Here is a 14,902-nt window from a genome sequence, read left to right as displayed (position 1 = left end):
TTAATGGGAAGTCTTTAACTTCATGTACATGTACATTTGCATTTAAAAAAGTGTCATTTTCTTTAGGAGAAAACAGAAGGAACTTATACTGAATTATGAAATAGTTTTTGAATAGCAAACGGAATACACACCGGAAAGTAATACTTTTGTTGAGGCTAAATATTTTTAACCACCATAACATTTATTCCATGTCTAAGCAAATTACTTGTATAAGTGAAAAAAGCAACTTCCAATACTATTTATGTGCTGCCAATTATTTTATTTATTCAATTTTACGCCCTTATTTACAGACGTCAAAGGCTTTATTTTATGAATTAATTCACAAAGTTATCTTTTAAGAATTGAAACATTAATTAATTTGATTCATTTACCGTTTTATGTCAGGCTTTCACAATAACAACTATTTGATAAAGTATAAATGACACTCCTAGAAAGAGAAACAATCCGTAAATAGCATAATTGTTTTTCTAAACTCACAAAATGGATTAATTGAGTGAGCACCTTATATCGCCTGACTTCATCTAGGAAAGTCATTCATAAAGTTTAAACAAGTGTATGGTATTCTGAAACTAAGAATAGTCATCAATATGAATAGCAGGTTCAATACTTTTAGTAGATAGTTATTCTTTAAATAAATGACAAAGCATACCATTACAGTTTTGCTAACACTGTAATTGTTTTCAATTATTTCAATCATAGATTAGACGCATTATCGAACATTCCAGGAAATCAAAATTCTTTTTTAGAGACATCAGTCTTTCCTTTTTTAATTTAGCTAAGTTGAACAACAGAACGCATGCAAGAGTATGCTATATATGATTTTAGTACAATTCAAGTGACATGAGCTGAAAATTTAATATTCACCGTATTCACTCAAATTTTCATATTTGATTTATTACGTACTAAAACTTACTATAGCCACAAAGAAATAATACACAATGCGTGGTCAGGCTATAATGATTAATAATTTTGTTTGTCTTCTAGAATAGATTCCATCTCCCTATTCCTTGGTATGGCCCCGATTACTGCAGTCGATAAATTAATTCGATTTAAATATTGATATGAATATAAATGCTCAGACAATCACGTGCAATCGTACAATGATGATTTTACTAGGTCTTGTTTATCTCATGATTACCTAAAAAAGAATATGTAAATCATTGGTTTACACGTAGAAAATTAGTTTGAGGGCGAAAAAAAGGTTATTCCTGTTGTTTTCATGTTTCCACTTTTCAATGTTGACATATATTTTAAAAGAATGAGCACTAGGCATTCGCAACATATGTGCATTTAAATTCCACTCGACATTGCATTACAGTAGTAGGAATACGCATTCGAGTGCGTTGAATTATTGATTTGCAAGCCAATAATACATCAGCGATATTTTCACGAAATTATTACATATTGTCTACTAAAGGCGATATAACATTTCTTTATGAAGCTTTAAAAATGCTTGAAAATTATATTATACCGTAATTATATTGTTCCTCTTGTTCGTTATACACTGTAAACAAATTGATACGGATTTGTTTGATTATAGAGAGGCAAGGACATTTCTAAGTATAATGAATTGTGAATTTCTAAGAAGGGAATCATTTTAGGCTTTATAACTATTTTGATCTGAGCGTCACTGATGGGTCTTTTGTAGACGAAACGCGCGTCTGGCGTATTGAGTATTAATCCTGGTACTTTTGATAACTATCTTATAAAAAGAGCATACAAATTATGGAAAACTATTTAATTTCACTTTCCGTAATCGGCAGAAAAGTCCGTTGGTTTTTTTGATTTCTGTTAAATTCCATAATTTTTGCGTTTCTGTATACCGTGAACATACGTTTATTATAAATAAAGTGTATTTGCTATTAACTATCAATTCCAAGTTTCTTCTCCACGGCGATCACTGCTATATTATACAGAGAGTCACAACATGTATATATTATAGTAGTATAATCATAGTAAACATGAAGAATAACACCAACATAATTGTCCCGTCCAAACACGAAAATAATTTTCCTGTCCCATAGTAATTATAAAAAATATGTTTAAAAGTTTAAAACCGGAAGTCTTGTCTATGACTTAAAAGTTGGTCTGATGACGGAAACAATATCGGACGCCTTTTTCACGTTTTTCTCCCAAAATGACCTAAACTAAATTATCATGCGAATAGATGACAAATACACCTATGCAAGGTACCTATATGACACAGAGGCATGATGATTAATTCATGACGTAAGGAAGAGAAGCGACACACACATTAAGGTCCTCTCGTTCAATAGTACAATAGTATAGAAGCCATTTGATTGAAATTGTGTTTATTTCTTTTTTTATTTTTTTAGGGTACGATATTAAAGTGATGTCACTCCATTACTTGCAGTAATAATTGCTAAATGTAAGTAGTTGTATTTCAAATGAATTTTGATGAACTACATATGATTTAACAATATGTGACATGATCATAGATACACGATAAAAGATAATCAAACACTTATAGTTGTTTGTAAATCACTGTGTCTAAACCACACCGGCAAAATTTGTTCAGACTCGATGGTATCTAACATCCGGCACAATGACGGGACACTACATGATAGACAGAAGAAAGCTAGATTTCTCCTTATTTTCTTATTTTTTTTTATGATATCGAAGAATATATATAAATATACACAGAAATACAAGTATTGAGATGTTCATAAAAACAAATTTTGCAATCTCCGTGTCAGTATCTATCTTCTCATACCTTTCTGTCCGTGCAGTGTGAACAATTTAACGAGAAATTAAGCAATTTCGAGGCAAGGTACAACCAATTCGTCATTGTGACGAGCATTTTTACTTATTTCTCCGTTGATATAGAATGGTTGTAGAAAATATTGCATATCACAATAGAAAATAGTTGTATATGTATATATATTCTTCGATATCATAAAAAAAATTAAAAAATAAGGAGAAACCTAGCTTTCTTCTGTCTATTAATGTCCCGTCATTGTGCCGGATGTTAGATACTGAGTCTGAGTCTGAACAAATTTTGCCGGTGTGGTTTAGACACAGTGTAAATGTTAATGGTATAACTTGCTTGTGATATTTGGAAATGTTGGTGTTGGTAGAAAGATACATACTTTTGGTTTCTATCTTTTTGTTTTCTTGTGTGATTATAATTTTTTTAATTAACATAGACAATAGTTATAAGCTGACTTTAGTCCGTTATTTGACCTTTTGTCTTGTGGTTTGGTTTGTCATTAGGTATACCGTGTCATTGACAACATTTCTTTTCTTTCATTTTAGACAGTATCATCGAAATATTGTCTAATATTTTACCATATGCTTGACTTTGAAATCGTGTGACCCATATATTGCATGGCTGCGTTCAATATCGTAGCATTTACGTAGATTTTGATTATTGAACGTGCAGCTATAAACTAGTTGCTACATAGATATTGATAGCAGCTACGTAGCTGCTACAATGCCAGGAAATACTAAGTTTTCAAAGTAATGTCGTATATGTACATGCACGTACCCTTTTCAATAATACCAGTCGTCCGAATATTTTACAGTTTTACAGAATTCCATTTTAAACCTTAAATGAACAGAAAGTTGCTTTCTATACCCAGTTATCGCAATTATCTTTGATAATCATCTGATTGTCCATGGTGATGAATCTCATCTTATTGTTCGAATTGGTTTTTATTATTGATTATTCGCATGTTCTCAAAGTTTCTGATATACAGAATATGACTTGTTTCTCGCGTCATAGCCCTTATAAGCTGAATCTTTTTCCTCATATACTTTTCAATGGTTTGATAAGCATTTTACGACCACGCTAATACATACTTAGACGAATCAAATTTAGTTTTAGGAATAACAGGCGACAGCACATTCAATTTTATTTTAAAATTAAAACTCTATCCCCGCCGAGTAGCGTTGATTTGAAAATCAATAAGAAAAAAACTTCACGATGCACTAAAACTTAATTTCAAACTTCATTTCAATATCATCGATTGTATCAAATACGTCAGATTTGATGCATTTCACATTCAAACTGCATAAAATGTGCATGTTAATAACTAATAACCTACTAAGTGTTAACTCAATTTATATCACATGCAATTTACCGTAAAGATGCCTGTAGACGTAATATGTAGCGTTTTAATTGAAAAAAGATTCGAAAATATTGACTTTAATAGAATTATAAAAAGATTGCATAAAAATATAGGGAGGAATATTTTAAAAGGAAACATGCATGAATGTAAATAGTAAATAAAGTTCTACCAGATGACTTTTCTTTGTACGGTTTTCGTTTTTATTGTGGGGTCATGTTCGTGATTATGTGTCTATAGTCTCCTATCTTATATTTAGTAGACAGTTGTTAGTTTTGTCGTCGTTGTTTCTTTTTTTTAAGAAATGTCGATTTTAGTTTAACTTTGAACTATCTAAATATATCTTCGGTATCTTCAACTTCGTACTTTTTGGACCTTTTAAACTTTTTATGCGAGCGTCCCTGGTATTCTTTTGAAGACGAAATGAGCGTATTGCGCAAACACAAAAGTTCAATTCTAGTATTTATGATGAGATTATTTCCGTCTGTCTCTCTGAACATTTTCTGTTTAATATAGGAATAGATAACATGTTGGAAATTCAAAAGAACTTCTCAGATATTGAACACTTTCTATCTCGAAAAAAAACCCGCACTTTCAAATTCAAAGACATTCAAACCAATGTATGTACGTTCGTTACAGATGTACATGTAGAAACCATAAATGAAGATTGTCTTTTTTCTTCGTTTTATTTGTTTGTCCTGACAATTTTATTCAAATTCTAGGCAAATGTGAATAGAAATAATACACGCTTTAATTCGTTGGTAAAAATCAAACTGATAGATACACGTCCCACTAGACCACGATCGCACCACGCTCACCGCGATCTTAAATAAATTTAGATCGTTGTGAGGTCGCGGTATGAGCGGCATGAACATGTTAATTTTCGTGGCTTTCACGATGCTACTACGTCCTAATTACGCTTCTACAACGATCCCGCTATGATTAAACCACGTTCTCACCGCGCTTATTCTGCGACCTCACTACGCTTATATAGATCTTTCTACGCTCCTCACGTTCTCTCTACGACCATACCACGAGTTATCCGATTGCAACACGATCTTACTGCGATTATAGCACGTTCTTTCCACGATTATACTACGTTCATACCGCGATCTTACTAGGTTCTCAGCAATATCGTCAATATCTTGTTTCATATCAATATAGTTCCATTCCTTCTATTCTGATTAAAACGGAGATTTCTCGGAAACAAAACAGTCATGCCACCAAAATCTACTAGAACACGTGGGCGTGGTGGTAGGGGCTGATGTAGAGGCAGAGGCAGAGGGATCAAAGTATGAACATCATACTAAACTCCAAATAGTACACAAGAAACTAAAACTTAAAATATTACTTACAAAAGACTAACAAAGGCCAGAAGCTCCTGACTTGGGACAGGCGCAACAATATTGGGGTTAAAAATGTTTGTGAGAACTCAACCCTCCCCCTTTACCTCTAGCCAATGAGGAAAAGTAAACGCATAACAATACGCACATTAAAATTCAGTTCAAGAGAAGTCCGAGTCCGATGTCAGAAGATATGACTAAAGAAAAGAAACAAAATGACAATAATACATAAATAACAACAGACTACTAGCAGTTATTAACTGACATGCCAGCTCCAGACTTCAATTAAACTGATACTATACACATAAGTAGTATAATATCAAGCGATGTCGGAACGACCAATCAAACATAAATTACAACCTATTGCTGGTCCATAAAGCTCAAATGACGATATTTTAGTGAACGATAGAAGAGATGACACAGATGTGTCAATATATACAGGAAGATGTGGTATGAGTGCCAATGAGACAAATCTCCATCAACGTAAAAAACTATAAAAGTAAACCATTATAGGCCAAGGTACGGCCTTCAATACGAAGCTTGGTTCACACCGAACAGCACGCTATAAAGGGTGTCCAACAAATATACTAATGTTAAACCTTTCAAACGGGGAAAAACAACGGTCTAATCTATTTTAAAACGAGAAGCATGGTTGAGCCGTTAGAGCAAATGGATAAATACATTCAGACAAACAAAATCTAAGGAGTTTTTTCTTTATATATTTTATGTGAAAATGAACATCAAAATGATGGTCGTAGTTTGAACGTAATAAGGTCGTGAGAAGAGCGTGATGAGGACGGCAAGGACGTGCTAGAATCGTACTACGGTCGTGAACAGCGAGGTAAAGTCGTAGTGGTAGCGTAGTTGGGTCGCGGTGAGAACGTGATGGTCGTAAGGTCGTAATAACGTCGCTGAGAGATCGTAGCGCAATATCTCCGAATAGAATCACGCTTTCGCTACGCTCTCGCTACGATTGTACAGCGACCTTTGCGATCTTACTACGATCTTAGTGCGCTCTCACTACGCTTCTACTACGACCTAATTTCGCCACGACCGCACAACGATTGTTTTGAACATGGTCAAAGTTGGCCTCGCTCTTCGCGATCTTGAAGACTTCACCAAGCACTGGTACGACCTTACTGTGACCTACACGATCGTACCACGATCATAAAAATTTGCATTTGTTTTCACAGATCGTAGTGCGATCGTGGCCTAGTGGGAATGGAGTATACGATGTTGATATTGTAAACATTTGGCATTCTGCTGCTGTTATAAACAGTATTTTCAGTACTTTTATCGCACAATACATTTTTGCAAAAAAATCCGAAAGATGAAGATACTTAGAAATATTGATATAATGAATTTTATTGCCGACACAACTTCCATAATATTGTCTCATTGGCAATCATACCACATTTTTTTTTATATGTATAGCTAGTTTTAAGTTAAACTAAGATAGTGTTACATTTTCAGATCATCAATGCATATAGTATTTATAAAAATCCCTTAGTATTCAGCTGAAATTAAACTAAACAAGAATTATGAATGAAATCATAAATGTGTTAGAGAGACATCATCCATACCAAAGAACAAAATAGATCCTAAGACCACCAATGATATATGTCTTCAACATAACACGACAATCGTTCAAGCAGAAACGAGCTCCAGCTGGCACATAAACAAATGTGTAATACATGTAATTTAGTAAAAATCGACGTTACAATAGAACCATAAACATAATAATGAACTAAAAGTACAAATCATGCAAGACTAACTAGGGAAGAGGCTTCTGACTTTAGACTGGCGCAAATATGCCAAAATTTTAAAGATCTCAACCCCATTACCCCTAGATAATATAGAATAGCCACAGAACAATACGCTTAGTAACCGTAAGTTTAAAAGAAATCAGAGTTCGTTGTCAGAATAGGTAACAAAAGAAAACAAAAGAAAGCAAATGTGTTAGAGAGACATCATCCAGACCAAAGAATAAAATGGAGCATAATCTGGGCAATGATAAACGAATTAACAAAGGACAACTGACAGTTACTGACAATCCAAATGTAGCCTCAATTAAACGGATTCAGCAATTATGTCTTCATCATATGAAAATCAACAACATTTCCTCTGTTAGTGGCTTAGTGTCATACCATCCTAAGATATACGAAAAGAACATAACCCATAGCATTCATTGTTTACATTGAGCTGAAAAGTTTGAAATTTGATGCTTGTTATTGATATAGAAACACTGTAAATTCTAGCAGATGATTTAGTGAGGCAATAATAAAAAAAAAAACATAACATTGCATTAGTCAGAAAATTACTACACTGCGACCAATCATTGTTTAATTATTAAACTTTAGTTACACAAAGGGCGGCCTTCCTCTATAAACATATTTCATTTGTGATTAGGGGAATGAGACGTCAGCGATGACATATTTGTCTCGTACCTCAGCTGAGTAAATTATGGTTTCGCCTAGGTTTTTTTTGTTAAAATTGAATTAATGTTTAATGTTTCAAGTGGTAATTTGACAGTTCACGAACTTTAAATGATTCATAACTTCCTGTTTGTAAAACATATACGTAAACCTCTTAGTATTGCAAAATAGAACTTAAGAAACTGATTTCCCATTAGAGCAATAAAAAACTATAAACTTTCACATGTATCACGACATCAATAAAGGTCATCAAATGCCTCGAAGAATAAGAACATCGTACGGATAATAGATTTTGTATTTACAGAATTTACGACTCCCATTGTTCATTAAATCAGACACATACTTTATATAAGAATATTAAGACGTCTATTATCAAGAAACATCAAATGCAGTAAATCCCTTCCTCTTTGTAAAAGCAGGAAACATGCAATGGTATTTGTTTATTATAGGCTTATCGCTGAGATTTATAAGTGCACTGTTATCTTTTCTACAGTAAAATGGCTGAATGTAGTTCCAGAACAGCATGGCCCCGACAAGCAAAATTTATTTCAAAAGAACTCGAATTGCATAGGTTTTTATGGAGACTACCACTAGTTTTGGTGGGGTTTGTGTTGTTCATTCTTTCGTTTTCTTTGTTGTGTCGTGTGAACTATTGTTTGTCTGTTTGTCCTTTTAATTTTTAGCCATGGCGTTGTCAGTTTATTTTCGATTTATGAGTTTGACTGTCCTTTTGGTATCTTTGGTTCCTATTTTTTTCCTTTCAATGTGGTTCATTATTTGTGCAGATACTTAGTCCTGTGTTTGGAATCTATCTTGTTATTCTGCTTTTCTAATGATTTTGTGCCTTATTGTGGGAACACATTGATGTTACATTGTTTTGGAATAATATAGGACTCGACATGACGTATGACCTTGAACATAGCCCGTGCCGCTATCTATATATTTCCCCTAGTTCACATTCTGATATATTTTACAACAGGTACAATACAAATCACATAATTTACACAGTTTTACAATAAAAAAGTAATAAAAGGGCAATAAAATAAATTCGACATTAGTAAAGCGACTCTACTCGACGCTATTTTTGGATGTGGGTACATAGCCAAGTCTTGGCAGCTATTGTGATAATATTAAAAACCTCGAAAAGGATATTAAATTAATAATGTTATAAAGTATTTAATTATATCTTTGTATGGGTAAATTGAAAGTTATTTTGTTTGTTTAATTAATTTTAATTTTGAGTTTTACGTTTTTTATAATTTATTGATAAATATTTTTGTTCAAGTTTTATACATTTTGGCAACATAATAAAGCCGCTAAATGTTCAGCACATAAACTAATATTCAAAACAAATACTGAGGTTGTTTCTTGATTTTCACCACTTACGATGAGAATCCCACTAAATGTCCAACACATATAATGAGGTTACACCTAAATAGTCAGCACATCAACTGAGTTGAATGGTTCAAAACCCAAATTTACGGTATGTTAAAACATCTCACCGTTTAACGTTAGAGGATATCACAAAGGAACACTTGTACACCTGCAGAATTAATCGCATCACAGATAATATTGGATATGTTCCTTATATCGTAACGACCATCCCCTTCTTTTTTCAAGAATATTACCTACCGAAGGAGACTTTCAACCGGATTTGTAATAACATGAGTAACACGACGAGTGCCACGTTTGGTGCAGGATCTGCTTACTCTTCCTCGCGCTGCTTAGTCTTTAGTTTTCTATGTTGTGTCTTGTGTATTATTTGTCTGTTTGACTTTTTTCTTTTTAGCCATGACGTTGTCAGTGTACTCCGATCTATAAGTTTGACTGTCCCTTTGGTACATTTCACCGCTTTTTTTTTAAATTTTATATAAGATCAAAACATTGATAAATATCGAAAAACAGGGCTCTGAATCTATAACGAATCTATCTTTAAATTGACGTGTTATGAGCACCTTTGTTTTTGTTAACAGTTTACGTCTTATGAGGCTTCATGATCTTGTATATTCAATAGAGAAATAGGGGATTACCAAACACGCAATTGACATGAATTATATAAGTATAAAACTTGATAGAACGGTTTTATAGGTTTAACTTCCTGTATTCACTGCATCGTGAAATCATGTTGTTATATATGTCTGATGTTTCCACATCGAAAGTTATATATATATAGTATTAGATTTTCTAAATTAGTTTAAAATTTGTAAGGGTTTTGCGTAACTCAGTGTCTCGCCTGCATTTGCTGTTAGTCTCATGCTCAACAAAAAATGGGGGGATAACAAGTAACCTGTAGACACTATCTTTTTCTTGTAAGAAGCTTCTGTCCAAGTTTTCTAAAAATCAAGGATGTTTATGAATATTGGTTATGATTTAAAAAAAGCGGTTAACTGCAGTCCGTTTGTAATGTTAACTGGAAAAAACACTAAGTCCATTAATAAGTAATATAGACGAAAAAACAGTAAATAAATGATTACAATATTTCTTTCTGGTGTAACACCACTAGTTCAAGCTCGGCCAGAAAACACATACCAGAAAGAAGTAAATATTTTACACACAATTGTTCTTACGCATGAGCATGATGAGTGTAACTTTCAAAATATGCAAAATATTTGTGTATTTTGGTATGAAAGCTGAAGGACTAGTGATCATTGTAGAACACTTTTAAACTTTTAATTTTGAATATTGCAAAAACTGCAGCAAATTTTAAAAAAGAGAGTACTTTTTGTCTGTTTGTCAGATCTGATGTACCTGTTTTGGCACATCCGAAGTTCCGGGAACCAGTTCTTTCTTATATGCTCTTAAAGGTATGTTGATTTTTTCAGTACAAGACACCATAAAGTGTTGCTTTGAAATGCAATAATTGACACTTTATTTGAACTTAAAACAAAAGAGGTTTGCCTGCTTGAAACGGAGGAATTTAACATAGAAAGCAATGGGACAATGTAATAGTGATGTACTTCCTTCTGTATAGATACTACTTTTTGATTATAAATAGCTTCAAGCTAAGTTTGGTACAAATCCAATATAGTTGAACATGTTGAAGAAAGTTTAAAAAAAATAAAAACTTTAACCACAGAGTGAACGTAATGTTACCTGGCAAAAAAACTAAATCCATTTATCAGTAGATTGATTGTTTGATTGTTGGTTGCTTTACGCCGCATTAGCACAAACAAGCTATTTCGCAGCGATTTTATCAGTAGAATATGGATAAACAGGATTTATAGATGTTTTTCTGGGTACCTTCTGATGATCATTAACAAGCTTCTGTTCAAGTTTGGTAGACATCCAGGATATTGTAAGAAAGTAATTAAATTTAAAAAATTTAACTAGAGAGTGATTTTTTGTAGAAGACGCGGACGACACCGGAATTTAGCATCGCTATGTCCCGCTTTTTGTACAAAAATTGCAGGCTCGATCTTTTTTGGCCACTCAAAATTTTCTATACAAAAAACAGATTTTTCTGATTTAGTACATCATATATCCTACTCTCTAAATGCTATGATTATTTCTTGTCTTTTACTAAAGAAATAAAATCGTAGTGGAAATCACCAAATGGTTATTGAAGTATTTAAAAAAAAAATACCATATTCAAATAGCTTATTTCAGTATTTATATTAAGAAAAGAATATGCAGCTTTTCAGTTTTATATACGATCTGGTGTACAAAAACAAATATTGACACCTTATGTTTGTGGCATAACATCGTGGCCACAAGTTAATTGTTTTCCGTTAAGTATTAAATTTATATTAAGATCCATTTTGTTACATCTTGTGATCAATTTTATTTGGCAATCGCCAATGACAGTCAGCAGGGTTAAAGAATATCAGTTGTTCGACCTGTTAGTCAAATGCGTTTTGTTTAAATATGCTTTTTGACTTTTTTGGTCTTTTGGAAATGTTGTTTGTGCTGTATTTTGACCCTTCTACTACGAAATTTGTTTTACATGCACACGTATAAAAATTGAGGTTTTTATCCAACGCAATCATAGGTGTTGACATGACTATCAATTATATGGTCATTTTTTATAAATTTTCTGTTTACAAAACTTTAAATTCTTCCAAAAACTAAGGATTTTCTTACGCCCAGGAGTAGATTACCTTAGCCGTATTTGGAACAACTTTTTGGAATTTTTGGGTCCTCAATGCTCTTCAACTTTGTATTTGTTTGGCTTTTTAACTGTTTTGATCTGAGCGTCACTGATGAGTCTTATGTAGACGAAACGCGCGTCTGGCGTATTAAATTATAATCCTGGTACCTTTGATAACTATTTACACCACTGGGTCGATGCCACTGCTGGTGGACGTTTCGTCCTCGAGGGTTTCACCAGCCCAGTAGTCAGCACTTCAGTGTTGACATGAATATCAATTATATGGTCATTTTTTATAAATTTTCTGTTTACAAAACTTTAAATTCTTCCAAAAACTAAGGATTTTCTTACGCCCAGGAGTAGATTACCTTAGCCGTATTTGGAACAACTTTTTGGAATTTTTGGGTCCTCAATGCTCTTCAACTTTGTATTTGTTTGGCTTTTTAACTGTTTTGATCTGAGCGTCACTGATGAGTCTTATGTAGACGAAACGCGCGTCTGGCGTATTAAATTATAATCCTGGTACCTTTGATAACTATTTACACCACTGGGTCGATGCCACTGCTGGTGGACGTTTCGTCCCCGAGGGTTTCACCAGCCCAGTAGTCAGCACTTCGGTGTTGACATGAATATCAATTATATGGTCATTTTTTATAAATTTTCGGTTTACAAAACTTTAAATTCTTCCAAAAACTGAGGATTTTCTTACGCCCAGGAGTAGATTACCTTAGCCGTATTTGGAACAACTTTTTGGAATTTTTGGGTCCTCAATGCTCTTCAACTTTGTATTTGTTTGGCTTTTTAACTGTTTTGATCTGAGCGTCACTGATATAATCCTGGTACCTTTGATAACTATTTACACCACTGGGTCGATGCCACTGCTGGTGGACGTTTCGTCCCCGAGGGTTTCACCAGCCCAGTAGTCAGCACTTCGGTGTTGACATGAATATCAATTATATGGTCATTTTTTATAAATTTTCTGTTTACAAAACTTTAAATTCTTCCAAAAACTAAGGATTTTCTTACGCACAGGAGTAGATTACCTTAGCCGTATTTGGAACAACTTTTTGGAATTTTTGGGTCCTCAATGCTCTTCAACTTTGTATTTGTTTGGCTTTTAAACTGTTTTGATCTGAGCGTCACTGATGAGTCTTATGTAGACGAAACGCGCGTCTGGCGTATTAAATTATAATCCTGGTACCTTTGATAACTATTTACACCACTGGGTCGATGCCACTGCTGGTGGACGTTTCGTCCCCGAGGGTTTCACCAGCCCAGTAGTCAGCACTTCGGTGTTGACATGAATATCAATTATATGGTCATTTTTTATAAATTTTCTGTTTACAAAACTTTAAATTCTTCCAAAAACTAAGGATTTTCTTACGCCCAGGAGTAGATTACCTTAGCCGTATTTGGAACAACTTTTTGGAATTTTTGGGTCCTCAATGCTCTTCAACTTTGTATTTGTTTGGCTTTTTAACTGTTTTGATCTGAGCGTCACTGATGAGTCTTATGTAGACGAAACGCGCGTCTGGCGTATTAAATTATAATCCTGGTACCTTTGATAACTATTTGAATGTAGTTTTCAATGTAGACTAGTATAAATATATATATATCTATAAATCAGGTCTGAAGAGTAAGTTTTATGAGTACATCCATCCTCAGGAGAAAGCTGGTGAATTTGCTATAAAAAATAAAAAAGCTATTATGAACCAATCAATTACCGTCATCAGGTGTGTGTTTTGTTTTATTGCCTTGTTTGATGTTTATTTCCCCCACTCTCTATTTTTGATATATGTGAAATATAAATACATCAATTGTAAAATTCTTTTATAGTACAAAGTCAAAGCTATTTATACAAAGAAACATGTCCTCAGGGTACAAGCTTACACGAATCTATTCCAAATATAAATATATACATAGATTGAGGCATCAATCTACATTGTATTATTACTTTAAGCTGTTATTGGCTGTTTGATTTTGCGTCAGTTCAGTTTTCTACATATAACCCAAGAGAGTCTGGTAAACATAATTGCATAGTTATAAACCAAGTCTCAGCGGTAAATACTCAGAACAATCTGGAACAGTTGGAGGATAGTCATTTATAATTCTACAGAGTTACATTGTCATAATTTAAATTGGTCGTGGTGAAAAGATTGTTTAAGAGCAATATCAAATGCATTGAATTTTACTCAATATCAATATTTTTGGGGAATTTTGGATCCTCAATGCTCTTCAACTTTGTACTTGTTTGGCTTTATAGATATTTTGATATGAGCGTCATTGATGAGTCTTATGTAGACGAAACGCGCGTCTGGCGTACAAAATTATATAATCCTGGTACCTTTGATAACTATTAGAACCAAAGTTGCATAAAAATTTATCAGTATACATTTTGTTAAAACACGATCTCGGTGAAGCTCATTTCCTCCGTTCCTTGTTTTTGACTATTTTTTTAACCGTATATTTAAAGTTGTCTCTTAAGCTCGATAATTTCAAGAATCGATCTAAAATTTTGCTGAGATAAATTCACTATTTCTTAATCTTTTTGACTACTACCTCAAGAACATGTTGTTCAGTCGTTGTCGTTTGTTAATGTAATTCATGTGTGTTTATCGTTTTTTGTATTTATATTATTTAAACAGTTGGTTTTCCTGTTTGAAGTGCTGTCCACAAGTTAGTTTAGACCCCTTATAGCTTGCAGTTTGATGTAAGCCACGGGCCTGTGCAGACGGTCGTATTTTGACCTATAATTGTCAATTTCATATACAATTTGACTTGCAATTGGAAAGAGAGTTGTCGCATTGGGCAAGTATACAAATCTTATTTATAAGTATTGGTTTTAATTCAGTTTCTGTAATTCCTTTGCAATTTTTTTTTACTCATTGGGTAAATACTTTTGATAAACGTGTTGATGGAGTTGATGTAAGAAGATAATTGGCTGAGTTA

This window comes from Mytilus trossulus, chromosome 6, assembly GCF_036588685.1.
Source record: "Mytilus trossulus isolate FHL-02 chromosome 6, PNRI_Mtr1.1.1.hap1, whole genome shotgun sequence".
In the NCBI taxonomy this organism is placed as follows: Eukaryota; Metazoa; Mollusca; class Bivalvia; order Mytilida; family Mytilidae; genus Mytilus; species Mytilus trossulus.
Note: the sequence above shows the minus strand (reverse complement) of the source record.